General features: G+C 43.8%; 1 long non-coding RNA gene across 1 annotated transcript; it reads right to left on the reverse strand.

The window, feature by feature from the left end:
* Positions 1-702: 702 nt before the first annotated feature.
* LOC109169058 lies at positions 703-6,304 on the reverse strand. Its single transcript, XR_002052167.1, has 3 exons — positions 6,294-6,304; positions 4,499-4,504; positions 703-781 (listed from the first exon to the last, which is right to left on the reverse strand). It is a non-coding gene; the product is annotated as an uncharacterized LOC109169058 (long non-coding RNA).
* Between the last annotated feature and the right edge of the window lie 1,045 nt (positions 6,305-7,349).

Consider the following 7,349-nt stretch of genomic DNA (forward strand, 5'->3'; position numbering starts at 1 on the left):
GGACCAAAAAAAGAAACCCTCTGCCGTATCTCCGAAGAAAAAGGGGAGGGGCAGACCTCTCAATTCTGGGCGAAAGAACCGGCGCCGCCCAAAATTTCGCTCTCGAATCGGAATTTGTATCTGAATCCCCGGCTACAGCAGCAAGGACGAGGTTCAGGGCAGGTGGGGAATCAGATGAATGAAGAATTGAGAAAAGTTGTAGAAATTCTCGCTCGGACCAAAAAAAGAAACCCGACTTTGGTCGGCGAAGGCGAGCCGGAGGTGGTGGCAAAGAAACTATTTCGGAGGATTGAGAAAGGAAAACTGGGCGTTGTCGGTGAAGGCCCTCTCAAGAATGTTCAATTCATTCCAATCGACAAAGATTTATTATTATCCAACAAGAACGAGATTCCCATGAAGATCAAGGAACTAGGTGGCCTAATAGGGACTAGGATAGGGAATGGTAAAGGCGTGATTCTTGATTTGGGCGATTTGAGATGGCTAGTGGAACAGTTGTCCCCCCCCCCCCACCCTCCCCCCAGCAACAGCAACCTGTGGTTTCCGACGGCAGTCACACCGCCGTGGTAGAGATAGCCAAGTTCCTAGACGCTTTCGGCAGCGATACCGCCGGTGCCGGCCATGGTAGTAGGATATGGTTAATAGGCAGTTAGGCACAGCCACTTGCGAGACTAATTTAATGTGTGAAGTTTATCATTCCACCATGGAAAATTATTGGGATCTACAGGAAGTCTCCATGGCCTCAAAGTCAACTAATCCTCCTGGGATTTCTCCTTGGTATCAACTCCCATCACTCATAATCTTATATTCTTATCCTAATGTTTCTTTGCAAATGTTGGGTAATTGTATTCATAGACATGAACTAATTATGATACCCTGGAATGGAATCACCTTATTTCTGGGAATTTTTTTGAATTGACAGTATAGGGAAGGAAGAACATTGCATCTTTTAGTCTTTAGATTCATTCTCGATTTATGTTGAAAAACTGCTGCTATTGTTGACTGTAATTGATACTTTCTGTGATTCTAGCATTCACACCAGAGGGGGGAAGGCAACAGAGATTCTCCATTGACTTTAGTATAGATCCAATTGCTTTTTCTACCTGTTCATCTGTTTAGTTTTGAGATGCTTAGTCGAATATGTGACCAAAGTTAGAGTATAACTTAATGCCTCTAAACCTTTGGATTGATCGAGTTTGGGTGGAAATTGTTGGAGGTGAAGGGGAATTGAATGGATTTTGGCAGAGGATTGAGGTGGAGAAAGTGCTGACATATTGCTCTAGTTGTGGCCGATTTGTCATGCTATTGCAGAGTATCGAAGGATGAGTCTAGAAGGAGAAGGGTGAGAGGAGACCAGAGGTGGAGGTGAAGGTGGAGTTAGCTGCGGTCGAGGACGATGTGATGGTTGATGGCGGTGGAGGATCGATTGTGGATGAGGGCGCCGGTCGGAGAAGGCTTAAGCAGGAGGAGGCAAATGCTGCGAAAGGGGTGGAATGTTCTGGGTGCAAGAGTTAGGCATAAAAAGATAGCTTTGCCCTTCTATTTCACGGTCAACGGACGGCTTCCTTAATGGAGGACTAAAAGTGTCCAACGACCAATAAACGTGGCTACAAATTGACAATTTTTATTATGGAGGATGAAAACTGTCGACACCCTAATAAGTCTAGGACCAAAAATGACATTAACTCTTCTAAAATTTACCCCTTGCCCTAGTACAGAGATATAATCTTCCAGGATCAATCCTCTCTATTTTTCCCCTCACTTTCATTCTATCTCCATCACAACAAGATTCATCATGTAACTTTCTAAGAAGAATATTTTGGTAAGTGTATTCTCATGCAATATTTTTCTATTGCTTAATCTGCAATCTTTAAGGTTTTCTTATTCTTATGTTGGGTTTTGGGGTTGTAGAGGACTAAGGTACTGGGGAATTGCTAGGTTGAACTTGTGGAGATTTTGGTTTGGGTAGGTAGTTCTTCAAGAGGTAAATTCCACGTCCTTCAAACCTATTTTCAAACTCATATATGTGTTCTTGATGTTTGGAAATCCCTGAGTATATTTTGGTGTTATTCTTGATAAATGTATGATTCATGATGAGTTCTGCGTTATTATTGAGCTATTTCTTTTGTTCTTGAATCCTTATAGTTTTAGTGGTGTCTTGGTTTTGATTCAAGGGGATTTTTGTTGAATATTTTGGCTACTATGTTGATTATTTTAGTTTCTGCTTCGTGTCTGTTCGTCTATGATGATTTGGTCTGGAGGGGGTGAGTCACGGGTAGGTGACCACCACGAAACAGCCCCCCTCCCCCCCCTCCCCCCCCCCCCCCACCCCGCCAAGTGTAAAAGCGGAGTTTGGCGGGGTGGCCAAGCTCGCAAACTCCGCCTGCCATACACTACCGTGACACTCACGGTTGTGAATGGGGGGGAGGCCAAGCCCGCCAAACACTACCGAGTGGCGGGCACTCTGGCCCTACCTTTCACTCCCGTTAAGTTTATGTCTCAGTATGTTCCCATTTATTTTGCCTCCAGTGCATTCTTGGTCTATCTATGGTTCAGTGCATTCTTGGTCTATCTCTGGTTCAGTCTATCTTTGTTGCAACTTAAGTATATTTTGGTGCCTTGCAAATTCTTTGCCTCGTCTATATGTTGGTATATATACACATTTCTTTGAATATGAATATACTATATTATGGATTGGTGGAATATGAGCTTCGGCTCCATTTGTTTCGGTGGCTAGGAGCTTCAGCTCCATTTATATCGATGGCTTAAAGCTTCGGCTCCATTTGAATAGTATCGGTGGCTAGGAGCTTCGGCCTCATTATTGGTGGATAAGGTTGAACTAGTGTTTCAGATGGATTGGTGTATGGTTGGATATTATGTATTGTTGTGGTTTGATTAATGATATATATTCCTTTGGCGATGTATATATACCACTATACCATGTTGTTGTGAGAACTCTTAAAATTCCTTGGTTGGTTAACTTGGTTGTATCTCTTGTATTGCCTATTGATGTCTAAGAGCATGTTCTTTCTTGTCTTCCTTGAAATGAGTCTAGTTGCAAGTGTCCTATAGATTGAACCTTTATTCTTGAATTGAGCTTTATTGATTGAGTATCTATCCTTTGGAATCCTTCTACTGAGTTTGTTGGTATGATATATATATATATATATATATGTAGTCATACCGTTGCGAAACCTATTTTGGATATAAATGTATACTTGCGTAGTTTTACGTGTTGGAGTGGATTTACTTAGCATTTCTCGCTAATATTTTTAAATTATTTTCAGGTATGGAGTATATTCTCGTTTGAGAGTGCATTAGTTCGAGCTTAAGTTCTATGTCTTTTGTTTAGCAGTTTTCCTCATATTGATTAGACTTTGGGCACGTGAGCCACTTATGATGTAATAAGTACTTGATACTTAACTTATTTTGGGATTATGATATATGGTGTGTTGGCAGTGTAGACTTGTCTTAGCATTTAGGTCAGCATGACTTAAATGTGGTATAACACCCTCTCTTAACTTAGTTTGCTTCCGCAGTGTTTAATTTCAGTCTAAGCTTTATTTAGTTGTTTTCTTAGCTTGATGCCTTAGCTTGTATGTTTCAAAATTGGGGATGTTACAGTTGACTTTTGACTAGAGACAACCTTTTGTATTCTAATAATTGTTGGCTCTTGGGTTTGAACTCGGCATTTCTTTAATCTTCTACAAGCGCCTTGCTATCAATCTTGCTACACCTTCATGAAGAACATAATAATGCACGCCATTTTTGGTTCCAAGAAAGATAGCTATTTATTTTTCTTCTTTTCTTTGACATGAATAATTTTCGTGACTTCCCTTTAGTTCAAAATTCTTGTGATACTTGCTTAAACTAAAAGTAATACTAGACTCTAAAACAAAATTGGGGAAACTAATCAAATTTTTCAAATTACATTTTAGCTCAACAAAATCTTACAATTATTCCTAACAACGTGTTTACGCATTCACTCGGTGGGCTTGGAGGTTGCACAATGGTGTCCACGCATTGCGGTATTCCTGGCTGGCCAATAGGCGGTGAGGTCAGATCGCGATCTAGAAGCGATGCTCAGTATTCTAAGTGACCCTGTTCGAGTTAAACAGCCCTACCTCACAAGGTCGAGACCGAGCTCAGTAAAGGTTCACATTAATTAGTTGTATGCTCAGCCTTCGAGAATATAGAATAAAAATTACTATTAGTATTCAACCGAAATTCCTACATATTAATGTATATCTTTGTAAATCATCTATTACGATCCTGTGTATTATATAACCGATTCTTACCTTACTTAGAATAGTCTTAGACAGGTTTATATATTGTAATATTTCCTTTGAGATAATGATCAATCAACAGATATACACTTATATGGTATCAGATTGTTAGGCTCCGAACGAACAATGTGCACTACCGCTGCTCCGACGCCATCTGTCACTGCCCCGAACCACCTCACCTCGGCTCACCATTTTGTGTCGATCAAGCTCACGACACGGAACTACTTCTTCTGGCGTACACAACTCATTCCATTCCTCCGGGGCCAGAGGTTTCCCGGCTTCGTTGACGGCACCACGCCGTGCCCATTGCCGCTGGTTATCTCCACTCAAGCGGATGGCAAGAACATCTCCGATGAAGCCACGTCCACTGCTGTCAATCCGGCCTTTGCCATATGGGTCCAACAAGATCAATCAATCTTGTCGTTGTTGATCTCCTCCCTCTCCGAGGAGGTCATGTATCTTGCGGTAGGCCGCTCCACCGCGCGAGAAGTATAGTCCTCTATCGAAACCGCCCTAGACTCGTCGACGAGAATCCGGTGCCTCAACCTTCTTGGCCAGTTTCAGGCACTTCGCCAAGGGGAGATGTCGACTGCTGAATACCTTGGTCGCGCTCAACTGCTTGTCGAAGACCTTGCCCAAGCCGGTCGGCCGATACCCCTCGATGAGCAGAATCTGTACGTCTTCAGGGGACTCCGGCCAGAATTCCGGGCAATGGCCTCCAGCCTGGCGGTATCTTGCGCTCCGGTCACCCTCCCTCAATTATCGGACTATCTTCACGCTCAGACATTCATCCATTCTGATGATTTCTTGACTGGTGCGGGCCCTACTGCTATGGTTGCTACTCGGGGCAGGCAGAACGGAGGAGGCCGGCAGAACCGTGCTGGCGGTCGCACCAACCAGTGGCAGAATTGTAGTGGTGGCCGTGGCGGATAAGGCCGTGGACGTGGTGGTTCTCCCCGGTGTCAAATTTGCCGGTCGCACGGACACACGGCCATCTACTGTTTCCGGCGATACTCCTATCACCCACCATCCCCACAGGCGAATGTTGCGGTCCATTCCGATGGTGGTCCTCCGCCGGAGGTTGCATCCTGGTATCCCGACACCGGCGTATCCTCTCACGCCACTCCCGATCCGACCGTCATGTCACAATCCGAGGGTTACTCCGGCAACGACGTTCTCCGTGTTGGTAAAGGTACAGGTTTAAGTATTTCTAGTACTGGTTGTGCAACAATACCATCTGTTTCTAGAAATTTAAAATTGTCAAACATTTTGCATGTTCCTGATCTTTCAGTTTCGTTATTATCCGTTCACCGGTTTACCACTGATAATAATGTCTTTTTTGAATTTCATCCCGAATATTTTGTTGTGGAGGACTGCACAACCAAGGTGGTGCTGCTTAAAGGTTCCAGTTTGGGTGGTCTCTACTCTTTAACCATTCCGCGGTCTCACCTGGCTTTTCTATCGGCTCGGGCTTCGTCCGCAGTTTGGCACTGTCGATTAGGCCATCCGCATGCTCGTGTCTTACAACGTGCTCTTCGGTCCTGTCCCGTTACGCCACAAAAATTGAGTTCTTTGAGTCTTTGTTCGGCTTGTCAGTTAGGCAAGTCTAGTCGTTTTCCTTTAGACAAATTAACATACACTAGTAGAGTTGTTCTTGATATAGTGTATTTAGATATTTGGGGCCCTGCACCTGTTGTTTCTGCAGATGGCTTTTATTATTTTGTTTTATTCGTGGATGACCACAGTCGTTTTTGTTGGTATTATCCACTCCATGTAAAAACTGATATATATATATATATATATATATATATATATATATATATAAGGTGTTTGATGTGTTTCGGGCCATGGTAGAACGTTTGTTTTCACGTTCTATCAAGGTCATCCAGTCTGACTTAGGGGGTGAGTATCGTCGCTTGCACAGCTTATTCAATACTCTTGGGATTGTACACCGACAGTCCTGTGCATACACCCACGAGCAAAACGACCGTGTTGAGCGCCGGCATCGACAGATTGTTGAGACCGGTTTGGCTCTTCTGGCTCAGGGGTCCGTTCCATTAAAATACTAGGACTCTGCTTTTGAATCTCCTACTTATCTCATAAATCGTCTCCCCTCGTCAGCCATACAATTCGACACCCCATATTTTCGGTTGCACGGCAAACCTCCCGATTACACGTTTCTTCGAGTCTTTGGATGCTTATTCTATCCTTACTTACGACCCTACAATCGTCATAAAATCGAGTATAGGTCTGCCTCATGTGTTTTTTAGGCTATCCTACTTCCTTTAAAGGGTATCGTTGTTTAAACCTTGATACTGGAAAGACTTTTATCTGTCGTTATGTCCGATTTGACGAAACTGTTTTTCCTTTTTCTACAGCTTTAAAAGAACAGGATACAGTACAGTCAATTGATCATAATGTGGCATGGGGTTCAGGCCCAATCATACCATCCGCTGAGGTCACATCAAACTCTCTAGTTCTCCCTGAAGCCGCACCACCAGCAGCTCATGGCAGTCGTCCTACTCGAAGACGTAGGGTCACTAACCCGCAACCACGGGCTCATGTAATGCGTCCCCGTCGTATGACACATGGCACTAATGAACTGTTTCATGCTCTTACGGTAACCAATGGTCCTACTGATCCAAGTTGCTACACCCAAGCTGTTGGTCATCCTCAATGGCGTGATGCCATGGACCAGGAATTTAATGCCTTGCTTCACAATCACACGTGGGATCTTATTCCTGCAACACCGGGCATGAATATCATTGGTTGTAAATGGGTTTATCGCACAAAACGCAAGGCAGATGGGTCTATTGAACGCTACAAAGCCCGACTTGTAGCCAAAGGGTTTAATTAGGTAGCGGGGGAAGACTTCTTTGATACTTTTAGTCCTGTGGTCAAACCCACGACTGTCCGGCTTTTGTTTTCTCTCGCTGTCTCTCATAATTGGACCCTCCGTCAGCTTGATGTTCATAATGCCTTCTTGAATGGGCATCTCGCTGAGACTGTATACATGTGACAACTGCCAGGGTATGAGGAACCTGGACATCCTAATCATGTGTGTCA

Source organism: Ipomoea nil, unplaced genomic scaffold, assembly GCF_001879475.1.
Source record: "Ipomoea nil cultivar Tokyo-kokei standard unplaced genomic scaffold, Asagao_1.1 scaffold3245, whole genome shotgun sequence".
Lineage (NCBI taxonomy): Eukaryota > Viridiplantae > Streptophyta > Magnoliopsida > Solanales > Convolvulaceae > Ipomoea > Ipomoea nil.